This window comes from Amblyomma mixtum, chromosome 3 (assembly GCF_055824585.1).
Source record: "Amblyomma mixtum isolate Tamu chromosome 3, ASM5582458v1, whole genome shotgun sequence".
Lineage (NCBI taxonomy): Eukaryota > Metazoa > Arthropoda > Arachnida > Ixodida > Ixodidae > Amblyomma > Amblyomma mixtum.
In genome coordinates this window covers 116,205,896-116,218,735 of record NC_143014.1, presented here as the reverse complement: position 1 = coordinate 116,218,735, position 12,840 = coordinate 116,205,896, and the positions used below count along the sequence as shown (strand labels likewise).

At 45.4% G+C, this 12,840-nt stretch overlaps 5 non-coding genes across 5 annotated transcripts; all 5 read right to left on the bottom strand.

Annotated features, from left to right (window-relative positions):
• Positions 1-93: 93 nt before the first annotated feature.
• Positions 94-165, bottom strand: TRNAE-UUC (transfer RNA glutamic acid (anticodon UUC)). The gene has a single exon. It is a non-coding gene; the product is annotated as a tRNA-Glu (tRNA).
• An 8,166-nt stretch (positions 166-8,331) lies between these two features.
• On the bottom strand, positions 8,332-8,403 carry TRNAE-UUC (transfer RNA glutamic acid (anticodon UUC)). Its single transcript has one exon. It is a non-coding gene; the product is annotated as a tRNA-Glu (tRNA).
• Positions 8,404-8,550: 147 nt separating this feature from the next.
• TRNAE-UUC (transfer RNA glutamic acid (anticodon UUC)) lies at positions 8,551-8,622 on the bottom strand. The gene has a single exon. It is a non-coding gene; the product is annotated as a tRNA-Glu (tRNA).
• A 150-nt stretch (positions 8,623-8,772) lies between these two features.
• Positions 8,773-8,844, bottom strand: TRNAE-UUC (transfer RNA glutamic acid (anticodon UUC)). The gene has a single exon. It is a non-coding gene; the product is annotated as a tRNA-Glu (tRNA).
• A 3,171-nt stretch (positions 8,845-12,015) lies between these two features.
• On the bottom strand, positions 12,016-12,087 carry TRNAE-UUC (transfer RNA glutamic acid (anticodon UUC)). Its single transcript has one exon. It is a non-coding gene; the product is annotated as a tRNA-Glu (tRNA).
• Positions 12,088-12,840: the final 753 nt, after the last annotated feature.

The following is a 12,840-nucleotide window of genomic DNA, read 5'->3' as shown; positions in this document are numbered from 1 at the left end:
GCAAAAAAAAAAAGAAAAAGCGCAGGTCTCACCGAGCTTTGAACTCGGATCGCTGGATTCAAAGTCCAAACCGTTACACCATAAGACCGCACTTTCCGACGCCGGGAATCGAACCCGGGCCTCCTGGGTGAAAGCCAGGTATCCTAGCCACTAGACCACGCCGGAACTTTTTTCTTTATTGCATGGAAGAACTTCCGTAAAAAGGGGGAAAACTTCAATCAAACTGGTTAATACGAGCCCGCCATAGCCCTAACTCAACACTGCATCCCCATCAAAACATCAAAATTCAGGGAGGCACACACATGCATCTAGGCACGGCAGCCAGCTTGGAGGTTCTTCGCGTGCAGCATATACACTACTCACCAAAGCACACTGTTCACGAAACACAGATTTGGACGATCTTGGTGGCTGGGCATGTCTGTCCATCATACGGCTTTTCCAAAGACTGAATAGTCCCATCAACACAAACAGATCATAAGGCACAACAGAGTTTTTGCCAACAGGCTGAAATCTAATAGTGTATGGTGTAATTTCAATGTCCTTCTTAAGAGTTCGTTGTAGTATGTCCCAAAAGAACATGGCATCACGGCACAGGATCGAGCAATGATCAATTGTCTCAGACACGTTACACAGACGGCAATTCACATTCCAGGGTACAAACATCTCCTTATCATTAAGAAATGTCTTGACAGGCAGCGTCGCTGTGTGTAGTTTGAAAAAGAACATTTTAGCGGCTGCCTGAATGCACATCCGCCTAACACGCTTTAGAACACTGATGTCCAAAGACCCCAGATAAGGCTGCCGATACAATGGTGTAGGGAACAAAGACTCAGTGAGAGCCTGGGTCATCTGTTTTCTCGAGAGGCTATAGAGGTAATCTAAAGAGAAGCGCACAGTGAGGAAATTGAAAGTGTCAGCAACCTCCTTAAGGAATCCCCATAAAGTCCCCTCACGAGCCTGCACAGTCGGTACGAATAAGTAAGGCAAATGAAAACTAAGCCGCCTAATGAGCACAGCTACCAGAAACGGGTGGTTTGCCGATTTGAAAAAGAAAAAACGGGAAACAAGTTGATGCACGAACAGGTGAACAAGGCCCACTCCACCACCCTCTAAGGGAAGGAACAAGTTGTCACGCCTCATGGGCTCCCATTGAAAGCGCCACACGAATGTTGCAAATACTCTGTGTATTGCTTGCACCTTCCTCCTCGCACAATGCAGGACTTGAAGGACATACGCGAGCTTTGCAAACAAAAATATCATCATCATCATTTATTATCCCTTAAGGGCCCTGGTTTGGGCATTACATAAGGGGGGGGGAGGGGACAAGAAAGTATGGCCATGGTCATATTTATACAGACAAGAAAAACACAACGAGGCATGGTGATGTACGTGCATTTCTATGATCCGTGCATTTTGAAATATAGGGAAAACAAACGGACGAAAATTACACATGCAGTTATGCTCCGCATACTTTTAACAAACAACAAAACAGTATATTCACACACAAAAAGGAAAAGCAATCGGGTACTGAAGAAAAAAATGCAGTGTATTATTTAACAAACAACAAAACAGTATATTCACACACAAAAAGAAAAAGCAATCGGGTACTGAACAAAAAAATGCAGTGTATTAGAGAAAAGTATAGCAAAAGAAAAATGAAATCCTATTGCTGCTCATCAGTTTATTTAGAAAAATGAGCGGATGTTAACTGCCTGAATTTTGAGTTGTCACGCTCATGGACAATAGTTTCGGGAAGTGAATTCCAGTCATCAATAGCCAAGGGCAAGAATGATTTATTAAATGCATTTGTGGAACCAGTAATTCGCTGCACGCTCAGGGAATTGAAGAGCCGACGGGACGTTCGTACAGGTGGTTCCAGAAGGGAGGTTCGCAGGTCAGGACGGTTGTAATATAGATTATGAAATAAACTCAGCCGTAATGTCTTCCTTCGATGAGTTAACGAGTCGAGATCAATGGATGATTTGATGGCACTAACGCTGATCCGTGTATCATATTTTGAGCAGATGAAGCGAGCTGCACGATTCTGGATGCTTTCTAGTAAGTCAATTAAGTATTGTTGATGAGGGCTCCATATTGCGCAGGCATATTCAAGTTTAGGTCTAATGTATACTTCATATGCGAGCTTACGAATGTTACTGGGGGATAAAGAGAGAGAACGCCTGATGAAGCCAAGTGTTTTAGAGGTGTCCGCCACAAGTTTCGTGATATGCTCAGACCAGTTCAGTTTGTCTGTGATAATAACTCCCAGATATCGGTATGATTCTACACGTGAAATGATCATGGAGTTCAATGAGTATGAATAATCAAGGTTGGAGCGTTTTCGGGAGACTTGCATGCTCTTACACTTGGACACATTCAGTTTCATCAGCCAGGTGGCGCACCAGGTTTCTATTGTGTTGAGGTCTTTCTGCAGGAGCAACTGGTCAGATGTATTACTGATGCGACGATAAAGTACACAATCGTCAGCGAAAAGGCGGATTGTGGATGAAATGCCTGTAGGGAGGTCGTTTATAAAGACTAAAAATAAAAGTGGACCGAGGACAGAGCCTTGGGGTACGCCTGAAATGACATTTGAGTTTTTGGAGCGATGGTCGCCAATAACAGTGAACTGAGTGCGGTCTGAAAGGAAGGAGGAAATCCATGATAGTACCAAGGGGTCAAGAGAGAGGGATGAGAGTTTAAACATCAGACGTTGATGTGGAACACGGTCAAAGGCCTTAGAGAAATCCAGATAGATAATATCAGTTTGAAATGAAGAATCCAAATTGAGGTTAAGGTCCGTAGTAAATTCGTAAAGCTGGGTATCACACGAGAAACCAGAACGGAATCCATGCTGGTTGGCAAAGAAGAAGGAATTTTTGTCTAGATGAAGAGCAACCTGTGAGTATATGATATGTTCTAGCATTTTGCAAGCAATACATGTTAATGAAATAGGGCGATAGTTTGATGGATCAGAGCGATCACCTGACTTGAAAACCGGAACAACCCTACTTAACTTCCAGTCATTTGGAATCGAACTACTTGAAATTGATTGGCTAAAGATTATTTGTAATATCTGACATGAAATTTCTCTAGTGCCTTTTAGTATTTTTGTAGGTATCTCGTCAGGTCCAGGGGCGCTAGACGACTTCAAACTGTCGATAAGTTTACCTATGCCTTCGGCAGAAATGGAGATTGGGGGCATCTGGCTGAAATGAGAGCTGTTATGGTTGGGTACATGAAGGACGGGTTCATGAGTGAAAACGGAAGAGAAGTAATTGTTCATAACATCTGCACAGCGATCTGCAGAGACGTGCGAGCCATCTTGCTCACGCAAGATAATACCCTGCGGCGAGTTATGGTTTGGCAACAGAATCTTCCAGAATTTCTGGGGGTTATTTTTAATTATGTTTTGCAAATCATTATTAAAAAATTTCTTTTTGGAGCGTCTCAAAAGATTCGTATAATTACGGAGACATTAGAAATATTTATCCCATTTTGAAACGGTGGCTGAATTTTTGGCTGCTCGGAAAAGACGCTTTTTCTTTTTTAATAATCTTCGAAGAGAATTGGAAAACCAATGCTTATCAGCATCTCCGCGTATGCACACAAGAGGCACATATGACTCCATCAGCGATAGCATTTTCTGTTTGTAAAGCAACCAGTTACTATTAACTGTTCGAGAGGGAGCAGAGTTACGGAAATGACAAAGAAACTTTTCTAGAACCTGGTTAATTTGAGCATAGTCAGCTTTGTTATAGTCGCGAATATATTTTATTGATGGCTTGCGGGAAGGAATGGCAAATGACAAATTAAAAAATAGCAGGTTATGATCGCTAAGGCCACTGGTACACGAGGGAGACTTAAACAACTCAGGCTTCGAGACGAATACAAGATCAAGGACGTTGTTACCACGCGTTGGAGTATTAACACACCGAACCATGTTAAACATTAGAATTAATTCAAGAAATTTTGTTGACTGACGAGAAGGTGCTGACAGCTGATCCCAGTCGATGTCGGGATAGTTAAAATCGCCACAAAGGACTAAGTGTGCACGGGGAAAGCGGGACCGCAAGTCTAGAAAGACCGAATACAATTCATCAACAAAAGAACAGTCAGAATCTGGCGGCCGGTAACAGGCGATAAGTATGGTCGCGGTAAAAGTAAGGGACAGGTTAACACAAACTAATTCAAGGCTACAGCCGACTGGCACGAAGTGTGAGCGTATGCTAGATTTTATCAGAACCAGAACACCCCCTCCTCTTCGGCCAGCTCTGTCAAATCTGTAGATAGTGAAAGATTTACTGCCCTCGAGTAGTTCATTGTCTCGAATGTCATCGGTAAGCCATGACTCAGTAAGGATAGCAATATCTGAGCAGTGATCTTCGAGTAGCGCTTCCACAGCCTCTCTCTTGGGTAAGTAGCTGCGAATATTTGTTAGCATGACAGCCATGTGATGATAAGATGGGATGGCGCGTGAAACATGCAAAGGATGGGGCGGCGCTTTAGAGGGAAACTTGGAGGCGGACGATGACTGCTATGATGAAAGCTCGACTACTGAATCTGTGTCGGCGTTATATATGTATTGCTTTTTGTTGATAAGCAGCTTGTCGTAACGTATTTTAAACGTGACATCTCTTTCCTTGCCAAAACAGTATAACTTCTTTCGGGCTAATCGAACATGCGCTGAATAATCTTCTCGAACAGAAAAGTTTGTTTCTTTCAGCTTTGGTCCTGCAGCCAGAATCTTCGACTTGACCTTAAAATGTGCCAGTTTCACAATGATTGGGCGGTTTTTCGATTCCTGAAAGCGGCCCATTCGGTGGGCGCGTTCTATATCATCACTGTTTATCGACAGTTCAAGGTGTTGTGAACAGAAGGTGACAACCTGCGCCTCTGATTGCTCCCAGGTTTCGTCGCTCGTGTCCGCGATACCAAAAAAGATTAAATTTGACCTGCGTAAGCGGTTTTCTGCGTCGTCGCACTTTTCCGTGAGCATTTTGATTTCAGAGGAAAGTCTGGTAATGTCGGCGTTCGAGCTTGAGGGCGCAGCTTGTTCTTCGGTTTGACCAGCATGTACAATTTTTTCCAAAGCATCAACCCGCAATGAAAGGGCGCTGACGTTCTTTTCAATACTAATCTGTGCACCACGTATGCTGGAAAGCTCGGACAAAACAGTATTCTGCGACAATTCAAGGCGCGATATTGCCGCAGCGATTGATTCTAGGGTTGCTGGGGTGTCGGTTTGGTCAGGTCCAGGGTTCATTTCAACATCGCCAGAGAGCATAAGCAAGACACGAAAAAAATAGGCGTTGATGCAATGTAAACACATGTCGAACAACAGTTTGCGGCAAGAATCAATGAACTCAAGTGGGCACGACACCGCGAATAAAAAAGGGTCGCTTGTACGGGTAGAACAAGCGTTCGGTAAGTAACTAACCTGCGTAAGGAACGGAGTTGACATGACCGTGTTTGAAGCGGTGACGTGCCCCAAGTCGCGCCGGTGCTTGTGCCACGTATTTATACACGAAGATCCCGCGTTGATTGTGCCACCAGGTTGCCAGATGAGAGGTTCGTTCCACTCCGGAAACAGCGTGAATGCCGAGGTTTGCTGATCAGTGTTCTCGATCCGAGGTAGCTGAAGGAACGGCTTCGTGGGATGATGTTCCTCGACCGGGTAGAAGTGGCCGAAGAAGAAAGGCAGCGTCGATACGGTCCATATCAGGACAGCCTGCGTAAGGAACGGAGTTGACATGACCGTGTTTGAAGCGGTGACGTGCCCCCAACAGCGACCTGTGCCCTCGCAAACACTGAGAGTTCCCTACCCATCCAAGCCTGTGTTTGCCGCCGTAGAGTTACAATTTGTGAATCCTAGTAGGCTGTACTGTTGCGAACTTGGTGCAGCGGAACGCCTAGGTACTCAAGAGGGCTACAATCCCAGCATATGCCACCGAACTGGCTTGGCCTAGTTCCCCAATGACCCAACCAAAAGCCTTTGGATATCTCTAAATTAAGAGCCGCGCCTGATACATCGCAGAACTGTTTAGTCAAGTGTAAAGGCTTAAGTACACTCTTTTTCTCAGAACAAAAGAAACCGACATCATCAGCGTAGGCTAAAACTTTAACTTCACATTGAGCCAAAGAGAAACCACGGATAGCTGCGCTGTTAATTATACTGATACAGAGGGGTTCCAGATATAGGACTAACAACAATGGAGACAGTGGACATCCCTGACGAACAGATGCTTCTAGCGGTATTGGTTTCGTTAGCTCCTGATTAACAATTACCCTTGTATAGGAGTTCTTATAGCACAGCCTTATGCCTTTGAGCAAGACGTCACCAATATTTGCATACTCCAAGACCGCGAACAAAAAATCGTGCCGAACTTTATCAAACGCCTTCGCCAAGTCAATTTGAATCAGAGCTACTTGGCCCGTCTCATCTGATACTGTCTCTAATACTGAACGTGCAATATGGATATGTGTTTGAATACTGCGGCCTCTAATACCACAGACCTGATGCGAACCTATCAAGTCCATAATGACAAGCTGCAGACTACTGCAAAGAACCTTGGCAAAACTTTTGTCATCAACATTTGCAGAGAGAAATTGGACGATATCCCTCAACAGTTTTCAACCGATTAGTATCTTTGCTTTTGGGAATTTATATTGTGTGCCCAGAATAGAAAGTGGGAGGCAAGACACCCACATCATAAGATGCTTGGAAAACTTCCATCGAAACAGGCACTAGGCAAGGCGAAAATGTTTTATAGAATTCGCTAGTAATATCATCTGGCCCAGGAGATTTCTGGCTCTGCAGGGCAGAAATGGCTGATTGAATTTCATCCAAAGTGATAGGTCCCTTCACTATAGCACACTTCTCATCGTCAAGTCGAGGGAAGTTTCCGAGTAAGGAACTGTAATCGAAACCCTGATTTGGATCTTCGCAACTGCCAAACAACTTCCGATAATAGTCGAAGAAAGCAGCAAGAATACCAGGTGCATCGCTGTATGTGCAATCACCATACTGAATTTCCAATATTTCCTTCGCAAGAGCATTCTCTCTTTCATCACTCAGGGCCCGACGAGAAGGTTGCTCGTCAGGAAACCTTCGGTACCTAGATCTTATCAAGGCCCCCTTATATCTTTCTGTCGCAAATTGTTGAAGCTGTGCTTTTACGTTATGAATCTCTTCGAGATAGACACCCGGGCTAACCCTCTCTAGCTCATGTAGCTCCGTTAGGGTGCGCCCAAGCTCACGAAGGTGGTGTCTCTGCAGGAAAGCGATTCTTGCTGAGGCCTCAATTGCCAAGTTTTTGGTCTCCTGTTTAAACAAGTCCCACTTTTGAAAAACGGACAGATCACGGCGTGACCATACGTCTTTCAAACAGTAGGTACAGCACGCTGAAAGATTTCGTCTGAGAGCAGACAGTTATTCACCTTCCACAACTCCCATCGAGGGTGAAGTACATGCCGAGTGTACCTCCCTATCTGAAGAGACACCATACAGTGGTCACTGAAGAAGATGGGCCGCACCCAGTAGCCAAACACACTTGCTAACGCATCTACAGAAACGTAAATTCTGTCAAGGCGAGCATTAGAGGAAAACTGAAAATGAGCGAAATGTATACTGTCGCCTTTTTCCTGTCCCACAACCACAAGATTATATTCAGAAACCAAATCGGTAAGTGATGCAGCACTAGGGTCGTATCTCTTACATACCACTGATCGGTCCTCATCCCTACAAACGCAATTAAAATCTCCCAACAATATAATTTTGCGGTCCGTGCACAAATGTTCAACTAATGACAGAAAGAAAAGCTTTCTATCGCGCTGCTTTATGGGGGCGTAAACACAAATAATCCGCCACTGTACACCTGAAATTGTGAGATCAAAGCATATAAGTCGCCCCTCGGTATCTATGCAATAAGACATGGCTGTCATCTCTAGCGTGTTCGCCAGGAAAAGCATACAACCTCCGGATAAGCCTCTCGAGTGGCTAACAATAATGCTGTAATCCGACAAAAAAGGCTCGAGAGCAGCTTCTGTCTCTTCATCAGAGGACAACTTTGTTTCCTGGATGCGGCTACACGAACGCTCCATTTCTTTAAGAGATGCCGTACCTGCTGTTGCCTCCTACGATTACGCATGACTTGATATGCTGCGACGCTCGCCACGCCGGAACACGAAGAGGAAGAGCGAGCAAGGGCATAAGCGCCGTAGAAGGCAGCATAAGAAGCAAAAAAAAAAAGAAAAGGCGCAGGTAACACCGAGTTTTGAACTCGGATCGCTGGATTCAAAGTCCAAACCGTTACACCATAAGACCGCACTTTCCGACGCCGGGAATCGAACCCGGGCCTCCTGGGTGAAAGCCAGGTATCCTAGCCACTAGACTACGCCGGACCACGAAGAGGAAGAGCGAGCAAGGGCATAAGCGCCGTAGAAGGCAGCATAAGAAGCAAAAAAAAACGAAAAGGTGCAGGTCTCACCGAGCTTTGAATTCGGATCTCTGGATTCAACGTCCAAACCGTTACACCATAAGACCGCACTTTCCGATGCCGGGAATCGAACCCGGGCCTCCTGGGTGAAAGCCAGGTATCCTATCCACTAGACCACGCCGGAACACGAAGAGGAAGAGCGAGCAAGGGCATAAGCGCCGTAGAAGGCAGCATAAGAAGCAAAAAAAAAAAAAGAAAAGGCGCAGGTAACACCGAGTTTTGAACTCGGATCGCTGGATTCAAAGCCCAAACCGTTACACCATAAGACCGCACTTTCCGACGCCGGGAATCGAACCCGAGCCTCCTGGGTGAAAGCCAGGTATCCTAGCCACTAGACCACGCCGGAACACGAAGAGGAAGAGCGAGCAAGGGCATAAGCGCCGTAGAAGGCAGCATAAGAAGCAAAAAAGAAAAGAAAAAGCGCAGGTCTCACCGAGCTTTGAACTCGGATCGCTGGATTCAAAGTCCAAACCGTTACACCATAAGGCCGCACTTTCCGACGCCGGGAATCTAACCCGGGCCTCCTGGGTTAAAGCCAGGTATCCTAGCCACTAGACCATGCTTTTTTTTTCTTTATTGCCTGACTTCGGCAAGAACCACAGAACACAAATACACTTACAGAGCACAATGAGCAATAATTAACAACAATATCCGCCTGGCGGTGCGTGGCTTCGTCACGTTAAAACTCTTTAAGCGTCACCAAAGGCTCGACTCTTTCGAGCCACTCGGGAGCTTCAGGAGCAAGTTTCTGAACTTCAATATACTTATGCATGCACTCCCGAAAACAGATCCGTGCTGGCCGTGCATCAGGATCGCGATGATATCCTGCCATTCTGGAGAGCCAAATACAATGGAGGTCCATTAGCATAATAAGGTCGAATGGTGTCCCATCCTCACTCTCTACAGGCAAGTACCGAATACCATGAGAGTCGAGCGGAAATTCCTTTTTTAAAGTCCTTTGTAAGATGTCCCAAAAGTATACCCCCTCTCAACAGTGCAAAAAAACATGGTCTATTGTTTCTAGTTGTTTACAAATTAAACAATGTGATCCCCAAGGTAGAAATAAATGCTTCCTTTCCAAGAATTTCTTTACTGGTAGTGTTCCGGTATGTAACTTAAAGAAAAAAGTTTTTGCACTTGGCGGCACCTGCATCGCCTTCACACGCTTAAGTACGTCGCGTCCCAGGCCTCCATTGTATAAGGCTCTGTACATAGGTTGTGGAAGAACTACATCGCACAAATCTTTATACAACTTCTTCCTGCTAACAGAAGATAAATATTCATACGAAAATCGAACAGACATGAATCGAACACTCGCGACAACCTCTCTAAAGTAACCAAAAATACGTCCTGAGAAACTTTCGGTTGAGACAACAAAGTCCGGCAGTGCATTTCCGAGCCTTAATTGGCACACAGTGCGCAAAAACGGATCGCTTACATCGCGCACAAAACAAAATCTGCTTACAATCTGCCGCAGAAATAAGTGTCCCAGACTCAGGCCACCGTCCTCCACCCGCCTAAACAAATTGGTCCGGCTGCAGCGTTCCCAGTCCGCAGCCCACACAAAAACGGCAAAGATCCGGTGCAGTCTCTGTACGTTCATCCTTGCACAATGCAACACTTGCATCACGTACCACAGCCTAGACATAAAAAACAGATTGCACACTGTGGCCCTTGCGAAAATTGAAAGATGTCGCCCTTTCCACCTCTCCGCCTTTTCACGCGTGGCTTGCGTCTGTGCTTTCCAGTACGAATCGCTATCGCGATAACCGTCCAGTGGGACGCCTGAGTACTTTACTGTGGTCGTCACCCAGGACATGTTTACAAAATTGCCGGGCTTCGTTGGCCATTCTCCGTGCCAAAGCCCCAGGGACTTTGACCAATTCACTTTACTACCGGTGACCTTGGCGAATTCTTTTACGCATGCCACGGCCTCGGTTACACCTTCCCGGTTCACTGTGAACACAGCGACATCATCCGCATAAGCCAGCAGCTTAACTTCTGCCGCCTGTAGCTGGAAGCCACGAATTTTTTCACTTTCCATGATATTCAAACACAACGCTTCAATGTAAATGCAGAATAGAAGAGGGCTGAGGGGACAACCTTGGTGCACCGAACGCTGCAGGCTAATGGGGGCCCCCAAATTCTTATTTACAATTAATCTTGTCGTGCAGCTCCGGTACGCCAAGGCCACTCCCTCGCAAGTAATGGACCCTACATTTACATGGTCGAGTATGCAGAACAGGATATCGTGTGAAACACAATCAAATGCCTTCTCAAGATCTAGCTGAAGGATGGCTACACAGCTATTTGAGTTATCGCAGCATTCCAGCACACACCTCGCTCTATGAATATTGGAAACAATAGAGCGTCCCTTGATCCCACATGTCTGCTGGGGACCGACTATATCTTGAATTACTGACTGTAGTCTACGGGCTAAAATCTTCATGAAAACTTTATAATCTACGTTTGTGAGGGCGATAGGACGATATGCTGTGACCTGTTGTAACTTTTCTGCGTCATCGGATTTAGGGATTAGCACTGTATGGGATTTACCATAAGACGGGGGCAATTCATTTTCTTTGTAGGCTTCATTGAAAACTGCTGTCAGTACTGGCACTATTTCGTGTTTATATGCTTTGTAAAAAGCGGCGCTTAACCCATCAGGTCCAGGAGATTTTCCCAGGTTCAAATTTTCTATCGCTTGCTCGACCTCCAACGCAGTTATCGACAGCTCCAGCCTTTCTTTCTGTTCGTCATCTAATCGCGGCAAAGCACGAAGAAACTTTTCCTTGAATGCGCTCACATCCACTTCTTCCTTTGCAAACAGCGCCTGATAATATTCAAGAAATGCCTGCTGGATATGCCCGCTTTCTCCAGATAACGCCCCGCCCCATTCAATCTTTTCAGTGTGGTTTCGTTGAGCATGCGTTTTTTCTATTCCTAGCGCTCGTTTTGAAGGTGTCTCCCCAACAGCTATATCTTGCGCCCTAGCCCGCACAAGTGCGCCACGATAGCGTTCTTCTTCAAAGAATTCAATCTTATGTTTTATTTTTCTAATGTCGTCCATCCATTTGCCAGGCTCTTCGCTTTCTCTTTCGAGAAGTCTAGCTAGTAAAGATCTTAAATTGTCCTCCTCACGCTTCTCCTCTTGTCGTATGCAGCTTGACCTTTCGATTGCTGCTATTTTTATTTGTTGTTTGCAAAGTTCCCACTGCTGCCATACTTTCAGTTCCCCGCTCGGCTTTAATTTACTGATTTCTGCGTTTACTTTCCTGCTAAAGATGTCGTCTGTAATGAGCTTATTATTTAATTTCCACATCTCCCAAGAAAACTGATTTCCTCGTTTCTTTGTCCCCACTAGACCACGCTAGAACACGAAGAGGAAGAGCGAGCAAGGGCATAAGCGCCGTAGAACGCAGCATAAGAAGCAAAAAAAGAAAGAGCAGATCTAACCGAGATTTCAACTCGGATCGCTGGATTCAGACTGCTAACCATTACACCATGAGACCACACTTTCCGACGCCAGGAATCTAACCCGGGCCTCCTGGGTGAAAGTCAGGTATCCTAGCGACTGGACCACGCCGGAACACGAACAGGAAGCGCCCAAGCGCCGTCGAAGGCAGTATAACAAGCAAAAAGAAAAAAAAGGAAAAAGGCGTAGATCTAACCAAGATTTGAGCTCGCATCGCTGGATACAAAGTCCAAAGTGCTAACCAATACGCCATATACATTTTTTTTATTGCGTGCTTAGACACATAAAAATACTACAAGAGAAGTACACACACTTAAGGACATGGTACATGGCGTCGGCTTGGGCTAAAACTATAAACGAAAAGCCTTGGCTGACGTAAGGCGCTAAAAAATTTTCACATCTGCAAGAGGCTCAATTTTCGGTACCCATTCAGGCACCTGTTTCAATATTCTGTAGGTTTCCACAAATCTGCCTATAGATTTTTTTTCTTTATTTCCGGACACTTACACAGTACAAAATCGTATATGGAAAAATTAAGCGAACTAACAGCCAAATGTTCACGTGGAAATGATAGTAATAAGGAAGCTGTCATCCTTAGGTGGCATGACGTTGTCGTGCTAAAATTCTCTCAAATGGCTCAAGGGCTCTAATCTTGGCAGCCATTCTGGAACTGTACACTTCAATTTGTGCATTTCAACAAAGGCATGCATACTTTCACGAAAGTAGAGCCTTGCAGGGCGAGCATCGGAGTCTAAATGATACCCAGCCATCCGGGACCGCCAGAGGCTGTGCAGACCGATTAACATGACGGTATCAAAAGGTATGCCGTCTTCGTTATCTGTTGATAGGAACCTGATGCTATGTGTA